Raw genomic sequence first — 25,000 nt, 5'->3', positions numbered from 1 at the left:
CGACTGATATAACATCGGGTAAGTCTTAAAAAAGAAAAAAAAAAAAAAAAAAAAAAAAGAAATTCCAGGAGTTCTCAGCTCTTGTCCTCGACTGATGTAACACCGGGCAAGCTAAAAAAAAAAAAAAAAAAAAAAAAAAAAACCCAGCACTTGGGCAAAACACGTATACACTCCCACGCGAGCTTTGAAGTCTTGGCACAGCGGCCGTGAGTCTCCCGGCCACTAACTGTGAAGGCATGCAAGCAAGCAAACAGGCAGGCAGGCAGCACGCACGCACACGCGCGCGCATGCAGTCAAAATAATTAAACACAAGTTGCTGCCGCCAATACACAAACAATTCGAAAGTGGGTTGCCTGCGACCTGCCCTGTTGACATTAACCCCTTACGCACTTTGAACACTTTTTTTTTGTTACCACCAAGCGATTTTATTCAGCCGAGGGACGGGAGCATTCGGGCCAAGAGTCTCGATCGGTGAAAACCACGTTTAGATCGCCCCCTGGCTGAATAAAATCGTCGGGCGTTAGACAAAATATAATATTGTAAGTTTGTCAACAAAGTAAAGGGGTTAAGGGACACACAAACACACAGTGTAGCAGTGGTAACGTTCGCAACCGCTGCCAAAGCGGTCCGAGTTCGAATCCCGCCCATAGCTGACATAATTTCAGTATCACTGCGCTGCGAGTCATTACTCCAACTCTCGTGGGCGGGGAGTTGGGTGTGTGTGTGTTGGGTGTGTGTGTGTGTGTGCTTGTAAGGTCACAGCATTACCCACAGATCAATCATATATGAACTCTGAGCTTTCATCCGGGAGGGGGTAATAGCTGTCGATCAAGAGTCCAACACGTGATCCAAGACCATGGTGAATGGTGAATCACACACACACACACACACACACACACACACACACACACACACACACACACACACACACACACATACACAAATCAGCCTCAAGGCCAGTGTACAGGAAGTAGGCGCGGTTGTTAATGAGCGTGTGGAGGGCCCCCCCCCCCACACGTGTGCCGATTACGAATGCCACACAACGCCCATCGTCACCCCCCTGCCACTCTTACTTCAACCACTAAAACTCGTATCAAACATTTAACTTGCACTCTCTGGGAAGGCATAGAGAGAGAGAGGGGTGACTTATTAGAGGTATTCAAATGGGTCAAGGGCTTTAATAAGGGTGATGCAGGCAAGGTCATCAGATTAAGATAACACGGTGGGATTCGTAGCAATGGGTTAAAATTGGACAAATCTAGGTCTAAGAGGGAAAAAGGCGAGAATTGGGACAGATTTAGTAACCATGTAGTTAGTGAGCGCTGAAACTTTTGTTTGTTTTAAGAGAAGATTAGATAACTTTATGAATGGGGATGAGAGGTGGTAATAGATACGGAACTGCCTAGTGTAGGCCTTATGGTCTCTTCCAGTCTCTTCCATTATTATGTTCTTAATCTTCTGCTATTTGAATTTAATAAAATCGTCTGGCGGCACGGAATCTTGCTTACGGGACGTCAAAGTTCACGCCCTTCTTGCGCTGAGAGGCCCTCCATGAAGAATAAAATCGACTGACGCAAGCCACAACCAAATACTTAAATGCTCTGATATCCAACACTACATTCTGGAAAGAGTCGAAGTTCATGGGAGCTGAGGAATGAACGAAAGAAAAGAACGTACGAAAGAAACGATAAGTAAATAAAGAGACAAAGACCGCATCCATCACGACACGTGCACATTGATGAAAATAGAATGAGTCATACAGTATATACTACATCATATTATTCAGTTCTTTAGTCTCATCCTGAGCAGTAATTACACTTTCATTAAAACCTGCTAGGCTCCCGGATACAGTAAGGGATATGTGGTTGTTACGTATCAAATTCCAACCCTGAATCCAAAAATCCCTTGTTCAATTGAACTCCTCCCATGTAACCCATTTTCATTACACCAGTGCATTTCTACCAATAAAGATAAATAAATAAATAAAAATAAACGAATAAATAAATAAAATATAATTTTCTAAGACAACTAACGTAGAGAAATGTATACAGAGCGTGTCATGAGGGGCCCATGAAATATTTAAAGGTGATTACAACCTACGTACAAGAACCACCTGATTGATAGGAGCCACCTGGCTGATAGGAGCCACCTGCGGCGACATGGGACGAGAGCCTGGTTGCCAAGATGCCCGCATGAGGCGTGACGTCATGCTACGGCGCCTCTATCCTTGAGGAGTCATATAGACGGTAATGGAGATGCTTAAGGAGGGTAGTAACGGAGGGAAAGTAGACGTTGGAAAATATCAACGTTCTTCTTTGTGTGGAGATTAAGTTTCAATCCTAACAGAATTCTAAGGGATTCTGGTCTGTAGGGGAAAGGCAACGCCCGCTGTACCTTCAGATGTACAGTGAATCACAAAAGTTCGTAGGGTTGAGAGGTGAGGGGTGGGGTGGGGTGGGTGGGTAAGCTGCACGCACAGGTCAATCCAGTCTCCACCCTTTCTAGACGGCGACTCTCTCGTCTGTGCACCGACCTGGTCATCCTTTGGTCACACGGTTTTGTCGTAGATGTTCGTGTGTTAGCTGTTGCTGCGTTCTACACAAACTCGACGTTCAGAAAGGATGGAATTTCGATTGACGAACGTAGTTGTTAAATTCTGTTCTGGGTAGAGAGAGGAGGAGGCGGAGGAAGAGGAGGAGGCGGAGGAAGAGGAGGAGGGGAAGGAAGAGGAGGAAGAGGAAGAGAAGGAGGAGGAGGAGGAGAGAGAGGGATGTGCTTTGAAGATGGTCCCCAGAGACCGGGACCCCATCAGGCTGATGTCCGGCGACTCTGTACTGCATAACATCTTTCGACAGATCAAATTGAATAAAGCGTACACATACACATGTACATGTGGCGACTTTGGGAAAAATATTGTATGCCAACTGTATTGCAGTAAAAATAGATCAATAAAATAAATAAATCAAAGAATAAATACATAAAAAAGTGTTGTGGCATTTATCTTCAGGATAGACCATGGGAGGAAGTGGTCGTGGATATATATATATATATATATATATATATATATATATATATATATATATATATATATATATATATATATATATATATATATATATAATTGAAAGGAAAGGATACATATGGATGGATGTCGTTAACATGCTATGCTGTAAACAGGTGTGAACAGCGACTAAAGATGGCGGTCGACTCCAACCTACGAATTGGAGTAAATGGGAAGAAATTTGACTTTGAAGTCTCGAGAGGAAATGCCGGCCAGCCCCCGGCCGGGGATTCCCTCAACCCCCGGTGGCAAAATGTAACCAAATTGTGAAGAGAGAGAGGTCTGGTCTGGTTTTGACCTCCTTTACGTACGAACAGGAAAATGAGGAGGAGGCAGCAGTTTAAGAAAACGTGCAGGCTCTTTCTCTCTCGCACACACGCACGTACAGTTTATGTATTCACATGGCATGCACGCATGCATATTCACCAGTGCATTTCTCTGTGTGTACACATGTCAGTGTATAATTACTAGTGTTGCGTCACATCTCAGGCCCGATTTTGCAAGTGCTGCTTCTCAAGATATCTAAAGTCAGGCTGCTCACAGAACTTCGAGGGGGAGAGGAAAATAAAAATAAAGGAAAAGACAATATCTGCCCTCTGTTTTGAAAAATTTTCAGCCCTCCTTCGAGGGGACGGAGGGGAGGGGGAGGGGGACAAGTTGTGATGTAAAAAAGAAGGAAGTTGTGATACATGACGTATACAAACATGACACGGTGCCCCTATCGTCGTTGTTGAAGGTGATCGACCTGACGTCATGTCGTGCGCAGTTTTTGTTTACATTTTACTCCTGACGCAAGCGAAAACGGGACGACCTAACGCTACAGGCTGAAGTGTGTTGATGCATGAAAAAAAATACTATGTTCGTGGTTTGTTAAGATTTGTACCATCTTACCTGCATTGCCACCTAGCGAAGACCTACACGCTCAATGCTCACCTGGAAAAGAAGAAGAACATTGTTCAAAATGATGCTGATACATACACGCAAACCACCAAACCACAAATACAGTAGTGATATCACAGCTGGTGTATAAGTTGTTACTTTTCCTAATCCTGTTCTTGCACGGGCACATATTTAAGAGTGTCTGAAAGTGTCACATTAATTTTCAAATCTATTTCTCGAGTGGGGAGTGGAGGTCCTCATAACTACTGCCACAGATCAAGTGGGTTAATGTTTGCCGGGCAAAGTGACACTAAAGGGTAGTAATAAATGCAAGACTGGTGCTATGACACCACGTCCAATCATCCAGTCTCTTCATCAGTGATGCTTTGCATAATGGTCCCTCAGTCTGCCATGATATTATACACATCAGGTACGATGTGTAGTTCAGAAGAACCGGTGCAATGCAGGCCAAGTGCATGATGCCATTTTAATCGGACAACTCGAGTGACACTTCACCAGAAGAGGCGATGACTCTGAGGTACTCCACTCCAAGCCTCCAAACATGCCTTTGGAAACATCCAATACAATGAATATCTACTGAAAATATTTCAAACAATGAAAGGTTGTTATTGTTGTTATGGACTGTAGTTTACCAGCGCTTCTATCCTTGTGGAAGTGATTTTAAATTGTTACTAGAGAAAATAGAAAGTTACACAGGATATTTGGTAATATTGAAAGCAAAGGAGATGCATTATTTGCCAACAATAAATACAATGACAATATCAAAGCTGCCAGTAAATAATGGTTACTTGAGAGTCGGCTAAAAGCCGCACTTAAGAGTGACAGTGACATTTACAAAGAAAGTAATGAAATAATAATAATAATAATAATTTCACTGATACACAAAAAAGTGTTCCTTCAGATATGACATTACAATAAGACATTTCTTACATTACATAGTCAATTTATTCATCTTTTATCTTTTTACACAGAATCTTAAGGTAAGTCAACGATCTGTACACACGGCTATATGTAGACTGACCCAAAATCAGATAGGCCATATCTGAACCAGCAAGGCACTAAAGCATCTCATGTCCCTTGACTGTCTGTCTTTGAGGTAAGACCGTCTCCGATAACTGCCTACTTTTGGGGCGCTGGGCACGAGCCAAACAACTCCTCAGAATTTACCTTTCAGATAAAGCCAGGAAAGAAAATATTACATTTGGAGTTCTTTTTATTTGCATTGTAGGGTAGTCTTACCTAATAATCACGCTTTTACGACAGTAAAGCGAGTACGCACACACACACACACAAACACACACACACACACACACACACACACACACACACACCACAGACACACACACACACACACACACACACATATATATATATATATATATATATATATATATATATATATATATATATATATATAGAGTCTAAGGAAGGGAACCAATTTCTACTGAAATATCATCCACCCTTGTGGTCTACCTATGATTGCTGCTGATTTCCCCCCTTAAAACCAGGGTGGGGGGAGAGTTCATTCCTTGAGGGATGATGACAGGCTTCACGACGCCGCCCGCCACGTCTGCGCAAAACATGGGGATCTCAGCGACACCCAATAAAGGAAACTACACCTCTTTTCGTAAACACCTTGCTCTCCTATGTCCTGCATATACACACACAGACACACACACACACAGACACACACACACACACAATACACACGCTTGTGTAACACTGTATCTCAACTGTTGAAAGACAAGATTATCCCGACAAATTGTAGTCATGGTTGTGCAATCAACATTCGGTAATCATCATCGCTATTTCTGGAAAAAATGTCGCAACTGTGATACATAACTATAGCGGTTTACAGTCACAAGAAGCCTTAAAGGTTATCCAACGATGCTCCGTAAACAGAATACATTCACGTCACTGCTAATCTTATTATTAAGGGTATTGGAGCTTTGTCTTTTGAATCCATTGTTGAGGTTTCATGAAGACATGAATTGTGAGTGATGCTGCACTAGAATTGGTCATGACGTTTGAGGGTGATGTGATATTTCCCGTGATACAATCTAAAACCATTTCTGCAACATGGGTTGTTTATATTCTGTTCTTTTCGGCGAGGAACACCGTCTCTGGTCTAGGGAACTTTATTCACTCTTTCTTGAAGAGACCCAGGTCTCTGGCCATTCTGATATCTCTACCCTGTTCCAACCTATTTCTACTTCTTTCATACTCGTCCAAAAATAACTGAATAAAAAACTAAATGATAAATAAAATAGAATATAAAAAAATATTAATCTTTATCTATCTATATAACAATGTTTTCCCTGCCCCCTTGTACAGGAGGTAGCCATAGAATATGATAGAATTAAATAAATAACAATGGTTCTTGAATAATTCTTTCGTATGGACAGTGAAGTACCAACCCCATCGCTACATTAACGTACTCCCCGATTTCCATTTAATACGTAGATATACCAAAAAGCCTTTTCCCCCCTATAATGGGGGTGGCCGTGTCAAGGCATATACCCACTTATCCCACAACCACTCAAAAGCATATTCATTGTCCCTCCCTTCAAACTACCTCGTGGATGAAGGAGCATCCCACTCCCCCGTCACACGGCTGGGGTCAGAGGCAGTGCAGCAAGACACAGCTCTATTTAATACAAGAAGATTTTATTTAGTTGATGGGTGGTGGTGGGGGTATGGACGATGGATGATGAGTACTAAATGGGATCATATTCAGATTGGTCCCCTTTGTCCCATTTGGTCCCCTTTGGTCTCAGTTGGTCCCCCTGGTCCCACTTGGTCTCTGTGGCAGCCATAACCACCCCTCCTCCACGAACCCCGGTAGTTGGCAGCGGGGGGAATTACGTTATGCGGGACCCCTGACCCTCCGGGCCTAGAAATCGCGGGTCATTTCCGGGCACACAGAGGGACCTTCAAGAATACGGCTCCAGTTCCTGTCTATGGACTACCCCCCAGGGGAGCATTTCTGGTCCGTTTTAGGACCGGCGAGGGTCAGTTTTTGCTCCCCAACCCCCCATCCCCCCTTCACCTACCCAGGGTGTCGACAAGGCCCTCTGCTAGGCCTGTCCTCCGACACTACTGCCACCTAGTGCTGGCCCCGGGCGTCCTCCTTTCACTTCGCGCGTTCGTTTGTGGCCGAACCGTCCCCCACCCCACCCCCTCCCGCCCTCCCTCGTGGATGGTCCGCCCCATTCTGCCCATAGCCGCCGCACCCCCACCCGCCCGTTTGCGCGCCCGTCCTCCTCGTCCTCCTGACGTTCTCGGGTTAGGATTTCGAGAACCGAGGACCATACTTGGGCGGGATTCTGACCCGGGAATGAGCAGGGCTGGGTTTCGTTTGCCGTACGCCGCGAGACTCTTCACATGGATAGAAACGCTGGTAAACGACGGTCGCCGGTCAGGTTCCTCGAGTGAAGGACACAGGAATTCGACGTCGTCCTCGGGTACGTCATCCGGTTCTTCGAGAAGGACGAGACCTTCAGGTTCATGTGCCCAACCCACCCCCCACCCCTTCGTCCCCGTCGCCGTCAGGACGCACTCTACAACAAGTTCTGACTCAGGAAAGGTGACTTTATTCAGTTTGGGTCGGGACGTCCCCAGAGCGAAGTTGTGACCTTGTGACCTTGGGCGATGATGCACCACTCTACATATTTCATCCAGCTTGGTTAAGACACGACGATTTCAGTGTGTGTATATGTGTGTGTGTCTGAAGAAGTATAACCGTTGGTGATTAAGGATTGTGTGTTACCTATTTACTTGATTTTATTTACCTAGTTGTAGTACACAGGAAATGAGCTCGTGGGCTCCTATCTCTTATTCTCCAGTTACACATACCTAGCTTCAAATTAATTGTTTTGTGTGTGTGTGTGTGTGTGTGTGTGTGTGTGTGTGTGTGTGTGTGTGTGTGTGTGTGTGTGTGTGTGTGTGTGTGTGTGTGTGTGTGTGTGTGTGTGTGTGTGTGTGTGTGTGTGTGTGTACATGCGTGTATGATTTACGAACTACTTCTATTTAACCCCATCCCCGCCCCGAGCTTCATCCACGTCAGAGGCCCAAGCCTGATACTACGTGTCCTGCCGAGACCGCCTCGAGGCGCCAGCAGCCGCACACTGGTCGGGGAAGATTTGCGGCGAAAAAAAAAAGGCGCCTCTGCCCGCCGCCGCCGCGTCAGCCCGACCGCGCCCTTCGTAGCTGCGGGCGCACGGAGACCGCAGTCTGCCGCGCATGGAGACATACACCGCCTGTGCGCCAGCCAAGTCCGGCCCGCTAGCAACCAGGGAGATCCATGACTACGACGATGACATCTTGTTTCAGGTGGAACGTCGCTCGTTACTCAAAGAAGATTAATTTTCGTTTTCTTAGGAAACCGCGTCTGGGAAGGTCACCCCAGAACCAGCAAGAGGAGGCCTGGCGCAAGTCATCTCTTTGGTAGTGGAAAAAAAAAAAAATCTGACGGTTTCCTCCAATGACTCGGTGACGTCCGTCTTTTCGACGGGTACCTTCTATACATATATTATATATATATATACATATAATATATATATATATATATATATATATACATATATATATATAATATATATATATACATAATATATATATATATATACAAACACACACACACACACACACACACACACACACACACACACACATATATATATATATATAAACATATATATATATATATATATATATATATATATATGTATAGATATATATATGCGGAAAAACCACCAAGGACAAAGATATACTGATAACCAAGCGCTTTCGTCTATTCAGACATCCACAGGGTACATGTACCCTGAGGATGTCTGAATAGACAAAAGCGCTTGGACATTAGTTTATATTTTTCCTTGGTGGTTTTTCTGCATATTCAGAATCACGAGTTTGTGATTTCTCATGCATATATATATATATATATATATATATATATATATATATATATACATATATATATATATATATATATATATATATATATATATGGGGAAAAACCACCAAGGAAAAAGCTAAACTGATGACCAAGCGCTTTCGTCTATTCAGACATCCTCAGGCTTCATGTACCCGGAGGATGTCTGAATAGACGAAAGCGCTTGGTCACCAGTTGATATTTTTGCGTTGTGGTTTTTCCGCATATTTAGAATCACGAGTTTATGCGATTTCTCATGCATATATGTATATATATATATATATATATATATATATATATATATATACATATATATATATACACATATACAGTAGATATGTGTGAGTGCGCGTATAAATATACCAATGTGGGGGGCGGACCTCCCCCCCCCCGGCACAAAAGGGAGTCGCGATCGATATAACTCCCGTTCAGGCTCGGGTCTCCGTCGAAAAAGCTTCCGACGACTGCTAAAATCAAATATATAAAGTGTGCCGCGGCACGGGGTGTGTGTGTGTGTGTGTGTGACGCTTCTCACATTTTCTATTATGGCTCACGACACGTGACTATCATGTCATCGTGCGATTCGTTTCAAGATGGGGAAGGAGAGGGTGGGGAAAGGGTGGAATGGGGATGGGGGAATGGGGGAATGGATATGGGGAATGGGGGAGGGGGGAATGGAGAAGGGAGGAATGGGGAAGGGGGAAATAGAGATTGGGGAATGGGGGAGGGGAATGGAAAAGGGAGAAATGGGGAAGGGTGGAATGGGGAGGAGAGAATGGGGGAGGGGGGATGGATAAGGGAGGAATGGAGAAGGGAGGAAAGGGGAAGGGGGAAATAGAGATATGGGAATGGGGGTGGGGAATGGAAAAGGGAGAAATAGGGAAGGGTGGAATGGGGAGGAGAGAATGGGGAAGGGGGATGGGGAAAGGGGGAGTGGGGGAGGGGGAATGGGGAGGGTGGGACGGGAAAGGGAGGTATGGGGGAGGGGGAAGGGGGAACGGGAAAGGGGGTTGTGAGGGAGGGGAGAACGTGAAAGGGGGATATGGGGATGGGGAATGGGTAAGGGGGAACGAGAAAGGGGGTAATAGAGATGGGGGAATGGGGAAGGAGGGAATGTATATGGGGGAATGGGGTGGGTGGGAGGGGAGTCTTCATGGGGAGAAAGGGTTGGGGGGGGTTACTAGCCTTTTGATCAACTCCTTCGGCAAGAGTGAGGGGGGATGGATGGGTTCTATTGCCTTTAATACTGTTATTCTGGCTAACGCCTGATGATCCTCAGTCTACTGAGGAAGCGTCGACGCCGATGACGATGATGAACTTCATGTTCGAACTCTAAACGAAGTACTTTGACTGTGTCCCTCCTTCCTTCCTTTCCTCCCTCCCTCTTTCCTTCTCTCCCTCTATCCTCCTTTCCTGCCTATTTCCTTCCGTCCTTCCCTCTATTCTTCACTTCTTCCCGTCCTCCCTCCTTCCTTCTCTCTATCCTCCCCTCCCTCCCTCTAAGGTTCCCTCCCTCCTCCCTCCCTCAATCCCTCTATCCTTCCTTCCCTCCCTCATTTCCCTCTATCCTTCCTTTACTCTCTCCTTCCTTCTCTCTCTCTCCCTCTTTCCTTATCCCCCTCCCTCCTTCCCTTCCCCCCCCCAGGGCAAGGTAGAGAGGTCCCTCTTCCCTCCGCCGCCCTTACCTGAGAACCTCCACCGGGTCGGCCTGCCTCCTCCTCCTTCTCCTCCTCCTCCTTCTCCTCCTCCTCCTCTTCTTTCTCCCCTTCCTCTTCCGTCTCCCCTCCCCCCACTCGCCCTGTTCATGGGCGGAGATAAGGGAATGTGGGTGGGTGGGTGGGTTTGGGCGTTGTTTCAATGCGTCTATTCGTGTGACCTGGCGTCAGAGCCAAATGCTGGCGCGCGCGCGCCCACGCGCGGCGCGGCGCGGCGGAGCGGCCACGCTCTGCTCAGCTAGGACCTGCTCTCTTCTGCTCTGCACGACATACCGAACTCATTTACACGCATACGTCAGTCAGTAGACACGTCTACTATCTACTGAGTGATATCTACTCTTCCCTCACCCTGCCCCCCCTCCCGAAGGTGCAGAGATGTTTACCCCTTCAGGTCAATGACGTCAAGTCTGTACATATCTCACCCAACTATAGACATTTATTTATTCATTTATTTATTCATTCCTTGACTCAGGCTGGGTCTCGAACTCAAGAGGCCTTTGTTTAGTCTGCCGATTGAAAAAATTATAATAATAAATAATAATAATAATAATAATAATAATAATAATAATAATAATAATAATAATAATAATGATAATAATAATGATGATAATGATAATAATGATAATAATATATAATAATAATAAATAATAATAATAGTAATTGATGATGATGATGATAATAATAATAATAATAATAATAATAATAATAATAATAATAATAATAATAATAATAATAATAATAATAATAAATAATAATAATAATTTCCTGTCCACCATAGCCAGGAGATCCCTGTGTTAATAGAGAGCGTGGCACTGATAGAGAGGGGCGCCGCGGCCTCCTCCACAGGTGGAGAACTGCCTAAACTAACAACAACAACAATAACAACAACGAGTCACAGAATAATTGTAACCCATGCCACAACAACTACCACCACAACTACCACCACCACCAGCACCGTTCCCGCTCTGCCAACAGATTGACAACATTCCACCATCCACCCCGTTCGCCCGCCCGCCCTCCTCCCACACACACACACACACACACCATCACATCGAGATTTAGAAGCGGAGAGGAGAGCCAAGAACAGCGAGCTTGGGTGGAAGAGGAGGAAGATGACGGGGGGATGGCGAGGGAACAGGAGGAGGAGTAGGAGGAGGAGGAGGAGGAGGAGGGGGGATGGAGAGGGAAGAGGAGGAGGAGGAGGAAGAGGAGGAGGTGGAGAGGGCAAGAGGAAGATGATGATGATGAGGAGGAGGAGGAGGAAGAGGAGAAGAGGAAGAAGAGGAGGAGGAGGAGAGTGGTGTCTTTCGGGGGGTCGTAGAGTGAGGAGGCGAGCGAGTCCTTTAATTAATACGAGGTCGCAGTTGTAATGTTCGACCTAACGAGAAATACGCTCAGCCCACCTTTGCAAATGGGGGGCCAATTGGACATTCAGTCACATTTTAATTTAATTTTCATTTAATGAATAATTCTATTTTTTTTATTTTTTTTATTTAGCTATATAGCAAGGAGCGTGGCCATCATTGCTGAGAATTATGTAGTCATCTTCACACGAGAACAAATATCGTCGACTTTTCTTCGTCTTCTTCCTACACGTACGCACTGGCACATTCACACGCGCTCGTGTACACACACACACGCACACTTCGGACAGTCTTCCTGCTGGGTAACAACAAGCGACGATTTTTTTATACGTGTGAACATGACTTCACGATGAAATGAATCGTCAACGCGACACGAAACTCGTCTGGCCAGAGGGGGTGAGGGTGTTTATTCCATTGAATAAAATCACCTGGCGACAGCCGTAACAACGTCTTCAGGGTCCAGCCTCAGATGAATTTAATCGCCTGGCGGCAACCCCAATAGGAAGAGGGGAGAGAGAGAGAGAGAGAGAGAGAGCGGGAAAGAGAAAGAGAGAGAGAGAGAGGAGAGAGAGAGAGAGAGAGAGAGAGAGAGAGAGCGGGAAAGAGAAAGAGAGAGAGCGCGCGCGAGAGAGAGAGCGAGCGAGCCCGCCCACAGGCACCGAGGGGGTCAAACCGGCACACTTCACTCATTTTGTTTTGGCTGATGTCAAACGAATGCCAGGGTAGCTTAAGTCGGAAAGGTGAGACAGAGGGAGAGAGGGGAGTAGAGAGAGAGAGAGGGAGATAGGTAGGGGGGGATGAAGATAAGGAGAGAGAGAGAGAGAGAGAGAGAGAGAGAGAGAGAGAGAGAGAGAGAGAGAGAGAGAGAGAGAGAGAGAGAGATAGAGAGAGGTAAGGGGTGATGAAGAGGAGGGAAGGGGGGAGAGGGTGATTCTTAGCAGCGGCGACGGTAACGGAGGATGATACGAGGAGGAGGAGGAGGAAGAAAAAATAACAACAAGAGGAGGAGCAAGAAATAGAAGAGAAGCAGGAGGAGGAGGAGGAGGAGGAGGAGGAAGAGGAGGATGGGTTGGAAGAGGAGGAGCAAAAGGAGGATGAGGAGGAAAATAGAATAAAGAAGAGTAGGAGGTGAGGAACACGTGTAGGAGGAAAAGGAGGAGAAATAGCAGGAAAGAGAAGGAAAAGGAAATAGGAAATGAAGAAAAGAATAAAGAAGAGATGGGGAAGAGATGAAGAAGGAGAAAGAACAGGAAGAGAAGGAGTAGGACGAAGAGGAAGAGGTGGACGAGGAAGAGGAGGAGGAGGAGGAGGAGGAGGAGGAGGAGGAGAGGAGGAGGAGGAGGAGGAGGAGGAGGAGGAGAGGAGGAGGAGGAGAGAAGGAGGTGGAGGAGGAGGAGAGGAGAAGGAGAAGGAGGAGGAGGAGGAGAGGAGGAGGAGGAGGAGGAGGAGAAGAAGAAGGAGGAGAGGAGGAGGTAGTTGGCATACCTCCAAGCGGATCGTGAGTCTTACAGGCACACTTCACCCTCCTCCTCCTCCTCCTCCTCCTCCTCTTTCGTTTCTCCTTTCCTCTCTCTCTCTCTCTCTCTCTTTCCTCCTCCCTGTCATTTGCATCCAAGCCTTTGATCTTCTCATTTTCTCTCCCTCCCTCTCTCCTCCTCCTACTCCATCCTCCAAATCCTTGATCGCCTATTCCTCAATTTCATCCTTCGTTCCCCCCATCCCTCCCTCCTTTCCCTTTCCCCCCCGTTCCTTTATCCCTTTTGTCCATTTCCCATTACTTCTGAGTTCTTCACTCCACCTTCTCTCCACTCACCCCCCCCGCTTCCCACCAACGTCCTCTGGCGGTTTGACGATGACTTCTCTCATCCCAACCCATCTCCGCCTCAACCCAACCCGTCACTGTGGTTAGGTGCCTATTGGAGAGTGGGTGGGGTGGGGTGGGGTAGGCGTGGGGGAGAGGTTGGGATTTAGAGAAATCAGAGAGAGAGAGAGAGAGAGAGAGAGAGAGAGAGAGAGAGTGAGAGAGTGATAGAGAGAGAAAGAGAGGGAGAGACAGGGGAGAAAGAGAGGGAGGGAGGGAGAGAGTGGGGAGGAAAGAGAGAAGAGAATGAGAGAGGGGAGAGGGAGGTAGAGACCGACCCAGGAGTGCGGGTGGGGGTAGGGGGGCTTAAGGCGGCGAGCGGTGTTGATACATTAGGCAATGTGCCCGTTTTGCCAAGTGTTATGAGAGAGAAAGAGAGAGAGAGAGAGAGAGAGAGAGAGAGAGAGAGAGAGAGAGAGAGAGAGAGAGAGAGAGAGAGAGAGAAGAGGAAAGGAGAAAAGGGAGAAGAGGGGAAAAGAGAGGGAAAAAGAGAAAAGAGTGACGAGAAGCGAAAGACAAGAGAAGAAATATATATACAGTATATATATAGATAAATATAGAGAGAGGAGATAAGGGAGAGAATGGCAAGAGAAAAAAAGGAATAGAGAGAGAGAGAGAGAGAGAGAGAGAGAGAGAGAGAGAGAGAGAGAGAGAGAGAGAGAGAGAGAGAGAGAGAGAGAGAGAGAGAGAGAGAGAGAGAGAGAAGAGAGAGAGAAGAGAGAGAAGAGAGAGAGATGGGGGTTGTGAGCGAGGCGCAGATTGAACAGGCACGAGGCGGCGTCAGTGTCGGGGCGTTAACAGGTGATCCAGCTCTCGCCTCGCCTCGCCTCGCTGTCGTCCACCCCGGGTGACATGCCAACTTTGAGCAGCCACCGCAACGTACACAAGGGCTGATGTGTCCACCTTGAGCTGACACAGAGCTGACACGTCAAAGAGCGGACGCATGATGCGCCGGCACACCGCTGACACCGCCTGCGTGACCTCGTTCTCAATTGCGGTGGGTCGCGCTCCAATGAGTAAATGAGGCTCATTTCAGGCCAGGGTCCGTGGACAAAGCAGCTTCTTTCTAGCCAGGATAAACACCCGTAAAGTATGTCAGCGTTTTCTAGGATTGGGTGTACTATGTGCCTTCACGTTCGCCCGGGGATATTTTTGGAAATAAAGTACGAAGTGAAACGAAGAATTGTGAAATATTTCATACACTCGGTCATTGGTTTTTCACACTAGAGGCAAAGCGTCTGGCTCAGGTATGGAGACAGGTCGTATGGATCTAAATATAGCAGCACCAGATCGCGGAATGAGCAGCAGCAGCAGCTGCACGGAAAGGAAACAGCAGCTTCCGTTTCCACGTAACCATCATGGGGTTCGATTCACAGTAGGCGTGATGGTGTGACGTGGTTGAGGAGGGGATACTGTGCTGGCAGTGACGGTGAAGTTGGTGGTGGTGGTGAAGATGATGATGGTACTGCTGGTCACGGAGGTGTGGGTGGTGGTGGAGTTGGTGGTAGTGGTGATTATGGGTGGCAGGCAAGACGTGTGGCAAATGTGGTTAATTATAGCATTTATGGACTTCCCAGACGTGGCGGTGGTGGTGGTGGCAATGAGGTTAATGGTGGTGGTGGTGTAGGAAGAACATTGTTTGAGGTGGTGGCAATGTTAGATTAGGTGGAAATGGCAGGTCTCGGGGAGATAATGGTGCCAAATTGAGGTTGTGTATTGAGATTTGTATTGTGATATTGCTTACTCGTAGGATAAGAACAGGCGTAGTGGTGTCGATGGTGGTGTTGATAGTGGTGGTGGTGTTGATGGTGATGGTGGTGTCGATTGTGGTGGTGTTGATGGTGGTGGTGGTGTTAATTGTGGTGGTGTTGATGGTGGTGGTGTTAATGGTGGTGGTGGTGTTGATGGTGGTGGTGGTGATGGTGGTGGTGATGGTGGTGGTGGTGTTGATTGTGGTGGTGTTGATTGTGGTGGTGTTGATTGTGGTGGTGTTGATTGTGGTGGTGCTGATGGTGGTGGTGACAGTGGTAACATTAGCGGTTGTGGTGGTGTGGTAGTGGTAGTTGTGGAAGTGGTAGTGATGGTGGTAGTTATGGTGATGGTAGTGGTGATGATGGTAATAGGAGTAGTAGTAGTAGTAGTGGTGTTGGTGGTGGTGGTGGTGGTGGTGGTGGTGGTGGTCTGGCCACAGCAGGAACTAAAATCCATACTGTTCCAGACAGCGTTCAAAAGGTTCAGAATGACTTGCATTCAGTGCATAACCAACTCAGACCTCAATGGTAAAAATGTTCATGATCTTCCAGAAGCGTTAGAAGTTTACGTACATTAGATTAGGTAGGTCAGGTAAGTTAGATTAGGTTAATCTAGATACAGCTAACAAAAGCAAATTCACGTGAGAAATGGAACAAGACTTATCTTAAGGTCCGAGTTTTAACTCAATGTTTATCACATGCATAAAAAGGCTTCTGGGAAGAAAAGAAAAGAAGAAAAACCTGCCCGCTCACCTCATTTTCTTCCCTTCCCTCCTCCTCCTCCCTCCTGTCGCAGGACGCCCTAGCAAGGGACACTGGCTGCTTACCTGTCGGGGATGTGCAGAGGGACGACTCGTAGCTCGTGTCGTCGCTCGTATGTCTTCTCTTCTCCGTGTAGAAGGTAAAGGGCTTTCCGCTCACACCGGGACTCGCACTCGAAGTCGTGGAAGAACTCAAGCCCCTTGCGGAGAAATAGTCGTCCTCTTCTTCGTCTTCTTCCTCACCAGTGTAACCCTCTTGCCAGTCGTATCCTTCTTCCTCTTCCTCCTCCTCCTCCTCGTCTTCCTCTTCGATGTAGTCCTCAGGGCAACAGTTCTGGTTCTCGAGGGCAAAGCGTTCGGCGGCCTCCTGGAGGTGCGACTCCAAGATTCTCATGACCACAGCCCGCGCCTCCTCATGCGTAGGCGAGCGAGGCTCCACCGAGGGCGAGTGGACACTTGGGGCCTCGGGCCATCTCCGCCCCGAGGTCTCCTCCTCGTCCTCGCTGGGGAGATCGAAGACGACTCCGCGGCGCCGCTCACGTCGAACGGCAGTTGGAGGTTCCTGGTGGCTGGCGGGCTTGGCGTTCTCGTCGTTCTGGGGCCTGCGCAGGTGCCTCTTCGAGTTCCCCTTGGCGGGGACCATCTGCATCTCCTTCTTCTTGTCCCAGCGCTCGCTCTCGTTCACCGGGGCGATGTACAAGGAGCCCTCGGCGGCTGGACAGTGCTCCTGGATGCGGGGCACGAAGAGAGACCCGCTGTCGGATCGCTTGTGCTCCTGCTGCCGGCGGCGTCCTCCCTGCGAAGTCTCCGACTTGCGGCTGTTCTCGTCTTCCCCGCCCGAGGACAGGCCTCGCTTGAAGGAAAGGGTGTTCTCGTTCTGTCCAATGTCTGGCGCCTGGAATTGATTCTTCGCCACAAGAGAGTTGTCATCCGCGAAGACCTGCACGAGAGGAAGTCGGACTGACAGCGCCGACGGGGAATCAACTACCGAGGAAGAGGAGGAGAAGGCCGTTGAGACCGGGGAGCTGGAAGAGATCCTTTGGATCGGCGGTGACGGTGACCCGGGCTGCTGGAGCATGAGGCTGCACTTCGTCGAGTGCCGCTGGGTGTTGTTGCCGTTGACTCCGCCTCCGCCGCCCATAGGAGGAGCTCGAACGACGATCGACCCGGGAGGAGGAGCACCCGCCGAGGTCGCCGCGCCCATCGCGATCCCCTTCCGTCCCTGCCACGGGGTCACCGCGGAGCTCTTCTCGGCCGAGAGACACGGACCCGAGGACGTGACCCCGTCTTTCGGGTTGATGCTCCACTGCGACCTGAGGCCATTGACGGTGTGGGAAGCGTCGGCGTGGGTCAAGTTGGCGTTGAGCGGCGGCGTGAGAGTGATGACCGGGGTGTCTCCCGCCAGGTCAATGATGGGCTGCAGCGGGTAAGACGCGTCGAGCGGCCTCCGCAGCTTGACGTTGATAGTGTACTCGTCCTCGACCATGACCTGCCCCACCATTGTTCTCGAGCATGTCAGGCTTCACGAACTCGACTTCGGGGGAGTTTCCGGGAAGAAGGCCTCAGTTCGCGAGGTACTTACGCTCACTCAAAGTTTTTGCACGCCTTCAGGTTTCTGGTCAACGAACTGAGAGTATTTCACTTATGGCTCAAGGTAAGAGAAGACACTGATCTCTCTGCAAGGTGAGATGATGGTGTAACCTTTAATATGGTTTCGTTTGAAAATTTCCCCTTCCGCTAAGAAAAGGGGTGAGTTATCAACATACACACACGCACACACGCACACACACACACACACACGTTTCCCGGGTGTCCTATAGCCTCCCGGTTCCTCCAGACCCGGACAGCTAGGGGCAAGGCGTTGCATGACACTCTGCATAACAACCATTATCTCCTTATGACGTCACGTGGTGTGAGGGCTTCTTCGCGAAAAATGACCTCAAAGAAACGGCATGGAATGTCATTGGCCTCTAGAGCCCTGAGACACGTAGCACCTATAACTGATATTCACGTTTGTTCCGACTGTCGCCCGATTATTTTATTCAGTCGAGGAACCTCTTTTTCCCCACCCCACCCCACCCCGGCAACCAAGTCGAAGGGTTAATACCACACAGTAAATGTTCTTGACTACGATCCTAAGCGTTCCTATGAAATTCCTAACAATAAGTGATCCAGGATGCTCGTGCCCTCCAACTCCTTGCAGACGACATTGACGACAGGAAAACCCGTGACAATAAGTCTTGTCACACATTCCCAAAAGGTTTGGTCAGGGCGAATGCATTTCCTGTTCATTGAACGAAATAATGTGAAACCTGTGACAACACATCCTGGGGCTGCACCGCTGTGGTGCTGACCTGGCATAACATGGAGCAACACCTGCTTCCACAACAAACGCCCATTGTCACCTTCTATGGCACCTGGCAGCACCGCCTGCATACGTACAACGCTTTCGATTTGCAACTACGGGACTTATTTCATATAAAAAAAAAAAATAATAATCCATCAATTCCAGGTATGAAGAGAGATTGTGATTCCTTTCTAACTAAATACATACATGACAACAGACTAAAAAATAAGGGCGGTCAAATAAATAAATTCTTTGAAGAAACAGACATCGACAAAGACTGCAATTCACGGCTACGGAACTTGTGTCTGGTGCTCTCTCTCGTTTCCTTCCACAGATCAGGAAGAGGACGTTCATGACGTAAGAATGAGGTCACCTATGACTTGCACGAGGTGATGTAAGAGTTAACCCTACAGGGGAGGAAGGGAGGGAGCAGGAAGAGGGCGAAAGGGGGGGGTAACAGGAGAAATAGAAGCAACGAGAGAAGGAGGAGGATGGCGAGGAATAAACAGAAAGAGGAGAAGACGAAGAAAAAGAGGTCATTCCTTGAATTAGCCCTAGAATATAAGTGCGCGCGAGCGCGCGCGCTTGTGTGTGTGTGTGTGTCTGTGTGTGCACGCGCGCGCGTATGTGTTTGAATGATCAAATGAGAGTATCACTGAGTGTGAGTGTGAATATGAATGTGCGTGGGCGTGTGTGTGCAACAGTGTGTAGGACGTGGGAGTCAGTAAGTGAGGGTGTGAGTGTGAATGGACGAAAGTGGGCGTACCAGAGTGTGTGGCAACAAAAACAGAGACAACGGAAAAATGACATGAGACTACAAGTCGAACGCGTCCCCCCCCCCCCCAGTAACCTTTGGTGGAAGACGAACGGACGGACATATACAGCGGCAGTAGGCATATCCTTTCATGAGCAGGACGGAAGGAGACTACACATGCAGGAGAGACATGGATGGACAGTCACATCTCGGTGTCCCGCCTCCGAGGCGCCGTAGCTGACAGCACCTCGCCCTCAAGGGTGGTGGGGAGAGGGGAGGAGGTGGAGGTGAAGGTGGAGGGTGTGAGAAAGGGAAATGGGAGGAAGAGGGTGGGCTTGGGGGTGGAAAAGAAAGTTGGGGGGGATTTCTCAAGAACTTTACGCCCAAGAAAGGTGAAGTGGGAGGCTTGGACAGCCTACAACAAATGAAAACAGGGGAGTGTACGAAACCAGGTACACACACACACACACACACACACACATACACACACAAACACACACACACACACACACACATACACACACAAACACACACAAGCGCGCGCTCGCGCACCCAAAAAAATACAGATACAGGAACCTATGCATACACACAGAGGCAAAAAATAAAATATAAATTAATTTCTTTCCTACACTGACGTCCTTCAGTTTTTGTTCCGACTTCCATTAAATGACAAGCCATTTTATTCAGCTGACGGTAGGAGTCTTTGACGAATGCATTAGTTGACGAACAAAACTAGCAGCCACCGTAAACTGACGCACTTGTACAGCGACACAAAAACACACGTACAACACCTGTTTAACACACAGACACACACACACACACACACACACACACACACACTTACGCACACACACATCCATAGGCTGGTTTAGATACGGTCTACGAACTCTCATCGAGGAGGATAATAGCTGTAGATCACGAGCCCAGTATGCGACCCAAGACCGTGGTTACTCACACATACACACACATCCACACACACACACACACACACACACACACACACACACACACACACACACATACACACGTACACACACACACGTACACACAAACCGGAGGAATGAGACCTTAACTATAACGAGTTTTCTATGTAAATACTGAGCGTAAGGAGACAAAAATTACAAGTAAACAGAAAAAATACATAAATAAATAAAGAAGGGGAAAGTCAAGAAAGGGAGGAGATGGTGGGAATCAGAACCAGGAAATGGGAAATAAGAAACAAGAATGGAGCACTGGTAAATGTGAAAGAAGCGAATAAGAAGGGAGAATAAGGAAGAAGCATAGTGGCATCAACGTACAAATGACAACACATCGTGTAACAGTGTAACCCATACCCGTAATGTTAGTCAAGTCTGAATGATGACGTTACTTCAAGTTCCTCACAGTGTTCACAATCAATGTCTAAATTTTGAACAAATAGAAAATAAATAGAGATGTGATAATACAAATACAACTCTTTCCCTGTAAAGCTCATCAAGGTAAATATAGTTCGGTAAATGCACATAGACACTCACAGACAAACAAGCGCGGACGCATTCTCTCTCTCTCTCTCTCTCTCTCTCTCTCTCTCTCTCTCTCTCTCTCTCTCTCTCTCTCTCTCTCTCTCTCTCTCTCTCTCTCTCTCTCTCTCTCTCTCTCTCTCTCTCTCTCTCTCTCTCTCTCACACACACACACACACACACACACACACACACACACACACACACACACACACACACACACACACACACACACACACACACACACACACACGGACTGCAAGGCAGTCTAATCCTTTGTGCTGTAATCCCGTGACCTCGAACCATCGCACATATTGAGAAACTAAGTCCAAGCACGCGTCTTGTGTCGCGCGCGCGCGCGCGTTAGCAACGACGCTCGGAGGAGCAGGAGCAGGAGCGTGCGCATTTAGCGAGGTGCCCCAGGGATCTCGTCCACTCCCACACCTTCCACACAACAACAACTCCATCCGCCAGAGTGCGCGCGCATCGTTTTTGAAGTTCGACTTTCTACATCGCGTGAAACACAACAACTTCGCAACTTCTTCCCAACCTCAAAGGAGACAGACTCGAAGTTTCTCTCTCTCTCTCTATCTCACTCTCTCACACCCTCTCTCTTTTACGAGATGTTATGGTCTCAGCCGTTCTCATAACAGGTGCAATTGCCTTCAAATTAATGTTACTTGGTGTCTGTATGATTTTACCTCCTCGGTACCGAGGGAGGCGTCACAAAAGAGGAATGTCTGGCAGAAGCCAAAAGATTAAGGGAAAGTGCCTCCTCCTGCTACAGAAGGGGGTTAAGGGAGGGAGGGAGATGGGCTACAACACATTTGGCAGTGGGGGGTTGTAGCCCTGGTGTTCCTTCCACTAGCCTCCTACTCGAGTTTGCAAATGAATGAATAAATAAACAAAAAATAAATAAATGAGCATCAATTCCATTAGGAGGGTTTCGAACCCATGAATTTAAGTGCATGGACCAAATACTCAAACCAGAAACCCATCATAACTGTAAATAAATCAATAAACACATAAATAAACAAATGAATAAATAAAATTAAGTGAATAAATGTATGGTAATAATTCTACTGTCGTCATGTAGCAAAAATGCTCCCGCGTCGAGCCGTTATTTGGCGATCTTTACTTCAGAGGGAGTGCAGGTGCAGAAGACGTAGACGCTACGATTTCAAAAGTGAACACGGCCACCTCATGCCATGCCATTAATGAATACTGCCATGTTACAAACTCATATATGAACCCGCCCTCCACCCACTACACCCCAACCCCGATGTATTACGAAAAAAAAAATCCCTGGTCTAAAACAATGGCAGGAGATGGGAGGAGGGGAAGGGGAACGGAGGGGGAGGGGGAAGGGAGGAGGGGAGGGGGAAGAGAGGAGGGGAGGGGGAAGGGAGGAGGGGAGGGGGAAGGGAGGAGGGGAGGAGGGGAGGGGGAAGGGAGGAGGGGAGGGGGAAGGGTGGAGGGGAGGGGGAAGGGAGGAGGGGAGGGGGAAGGGAGGGGAGGGAGGGGGAGGGGAAGGGAGGGGGAGAGGGAAGGGAGGGGGAGGGGAAGGGAGGGGGAGGGGGACAGGAGGGGGGTAAGCACCAGCCACTGCTAGCTGCTCCTTACGCCCACACTGTTGGCAGCCCCGAGGCCACCCCCCCTACCTCTTCCTAGTCCCCCCAAAGCCTCCGCCAGCCGCCACCACTACCAGCCATCCGTCTTGCGCTTTCTGATCACTCCCCGTGATTCACCAACTGGTTTTTCGCAGCAGCAGCAATGATTACCTCCTCAAAGGGGATTTTTTTTTGTTCATAATGCCCCGGTTCGTGACGTCAGATGATTTTAGTCAAGGTGGACTTGGGACAGAATGGGGTCTCGATCCAAGGGGGTCATGTGTCGTTCAGAGGTCGCCCCTCCCCCCAAAAAATGGTGTGTGCATATATATATATATATATATATATATATATATATATATATATATATATATATATATATATATATATATTTATACTTGTATGTATATCTACTGTTAATCACAATTATGTATTTGTTTCTGCTACCGCCAGGCGATTTTATTCAGGTCAAGAAGTAAACTACCTTGAGCATCATGAATGTGCAAGGGTCAATACATCACCTAATCACTAGGACTGCACACAGACGCCTCACCTTTCTTCCTAAGAATAGAAGCGCTGGTGTGCTACCCCTGGCACTGGCACTCCGTCCAATTGGCTGACCACTTGGTAATGACAGTGATTCATCAAGCAGGGCCGTCTCGGCGATGCGACGCACTTGATGCATATTATTAAAGTGAACGTCATTCGATACTAAATTGTATTCGGGCCGAAGTGGGCGGACCCTAGTTTGAACAGGGACTCGGTCGACCGACACCCCCGACCAATCCCGCCCTTCAATCGTAATAAAATCGGCTGCCGGCAGTAAAGATAGGAGGATGACATTTCCTCCCGATATTTACTCAAAGTTGTTCCCTCATCCACAGAAAGGCATCCAGTGACGTCACTCCATCATCCGAAGTTTCTCCAGAAGTTCCAAAGTTTTTCCTTGGTCGAATAAAAATCGCCTGGCATCACCCAGGGCAAAGGTGCAAGTCGTCAACCGCAGCGAAGAGGGTTAAATGAAGTTAAGTTTAACCTTCTCACTGCAGAAGGTTAAACTTTTCCCCCATTAGGCCGGTGTCACACTGTCCGGCACCGCCGTTGCGGCTTATTGTCGGTCATAGCAAAGACTCTCTTATGAGTTATTAGACTCGAAAGGTTATGGGAGTATCCCAACCACGGGAAGATAGTGGTCGTTATATAAATCTCTGGTTGTTGTCGCCAGGTGATTTTATTAAAATAATTTAACTTGCACATTGTCTGGCTGCATCCGCATAGTGTAACACCGGCATTATGAGAATAAAATGATGTGGAGTTTTCAGGTCACATCACGTGACTGTAATGAACCAATTATCCTCCACAGAGTAAGGGAGGGGGTGAAGGTGTTCCTCAGTTGAATAAAATCGTCTGATGGCAGGCAGAACAAGCACTTGGGCTGTGAGAGGGTCAGATCTCCTCTTTATGGAGGAAGGGTGTCCCTTTCACTCCAACTAGCGCCTTGGTCGACCTCTGTCCTCCTCCCATCATGAAGGAGTGGCACTCAATGAGAGAGTGCCACTGTTCCCTTCCGCGCGATGTCCCACCTGGCACTCGTCCTCTCTCCCATCCTCGAAGACCCGAACGACACCAATTCCTAACCCCCCTCCCCCACCAAACCCTTGGCCCCCTGGATCCTTTCCTCAGTCAAAACGAATCGTGTTGCATCCATGAGCTACAAGTGATCTCCGGTTCGTGGACCCTCTTTGAAGCAGCAAGAGACCCTCAGGGACCCCCAGAGACTACAGGGATCCCCAGGAGGAACCACTGCGGCCCTGGAGGGAGGGTTCTGACCCAGTGACGGGCTGCAGACACGAACGGGGTTCAGATAAGAGAGGTTACCCGGGCCGTCTGTTCGGGTCTTAACCAGGCGCCCTCTGTTCCCGGCCCTTCGCCCTTTCCACGGGCCTCGTCCTGGTGCTTCAAAGCAAGGTAGTAACCAGCCACCCACCTACCACAGTCCCGTGCGTTGACCCACATCACCCCATACTGATACCCAGAGCATCTGGATACCCAAGACCCATTACCAAGAAGAAGACACCCTGGTGTACAATCACGCACAGAAATTCCTGGGGGAACCTGCGTGAACACTTGTCAACCGAAATGACACACTTTCTGGACGGCGAGTCTGTGTAGAGCCTCGTGACGGCTAATCTATGAATACCCAGAACAAATCTGGGTAACCAGGATGTAAGTGAGGACGCAGATAGGTGACCCGCTGTCTAGAAAGGATGGTACTTTGCATGACAAACGTATCTGCCGTCCCACTCCCTCCCCAGCTCCCGCAAACTTTTATATTTGTTCATAAAAAATAAATTCTTTTAACTTAAAAAAAAAATCAGAAACATTGAGTAGTACAATGTATTTGAATGAATACATACCCCCATACTGCAAATATCACGCGAAGTAAA

General features: G+C 48.0%; 1 protein-coding gene and 1 pseudogene across 1 annotated transcript in view; both read right to left on the bottom strand.

Moving 5' to 3' along the window:
* Window positions 1-25,000, bottom strand: part of LOC143028541 (uncharacterized) — a 126,838-nt gene that overhangs the window by 40,985 nt on the left and 60,853 nt on the right. The window lies entirely within an intron of this gene.
* The window catches only part of LOC143028542 (uncharacterized), a 9,829-nt pseudogene continuing 1,715 nt past the window's right edge, over window positions 16,887-25,000 (bottom strand).

This window comes from Oratosquilla oratoria, chromosome 9 (genome assembly GCF_046742065.1).
Source record: "Oratosquilla oratoria isolate Oo_2021 chromosome 9, ASM4674206v1, whole genome shotgun sequence".
NCBI classification, from domain to species: domain Eukaryota; kingdom Metazoa; phylum Arthropoda; class Malacostraca; order Stomatopoda; family Squillidae; genus Oratosquilla; species Oratosquilla oratoria.
The sequence above is the reverse complement of the archived record's forward strand: the minus strand, read 5'-3'. Positions and strand labels throughout refer to the sequence as shown.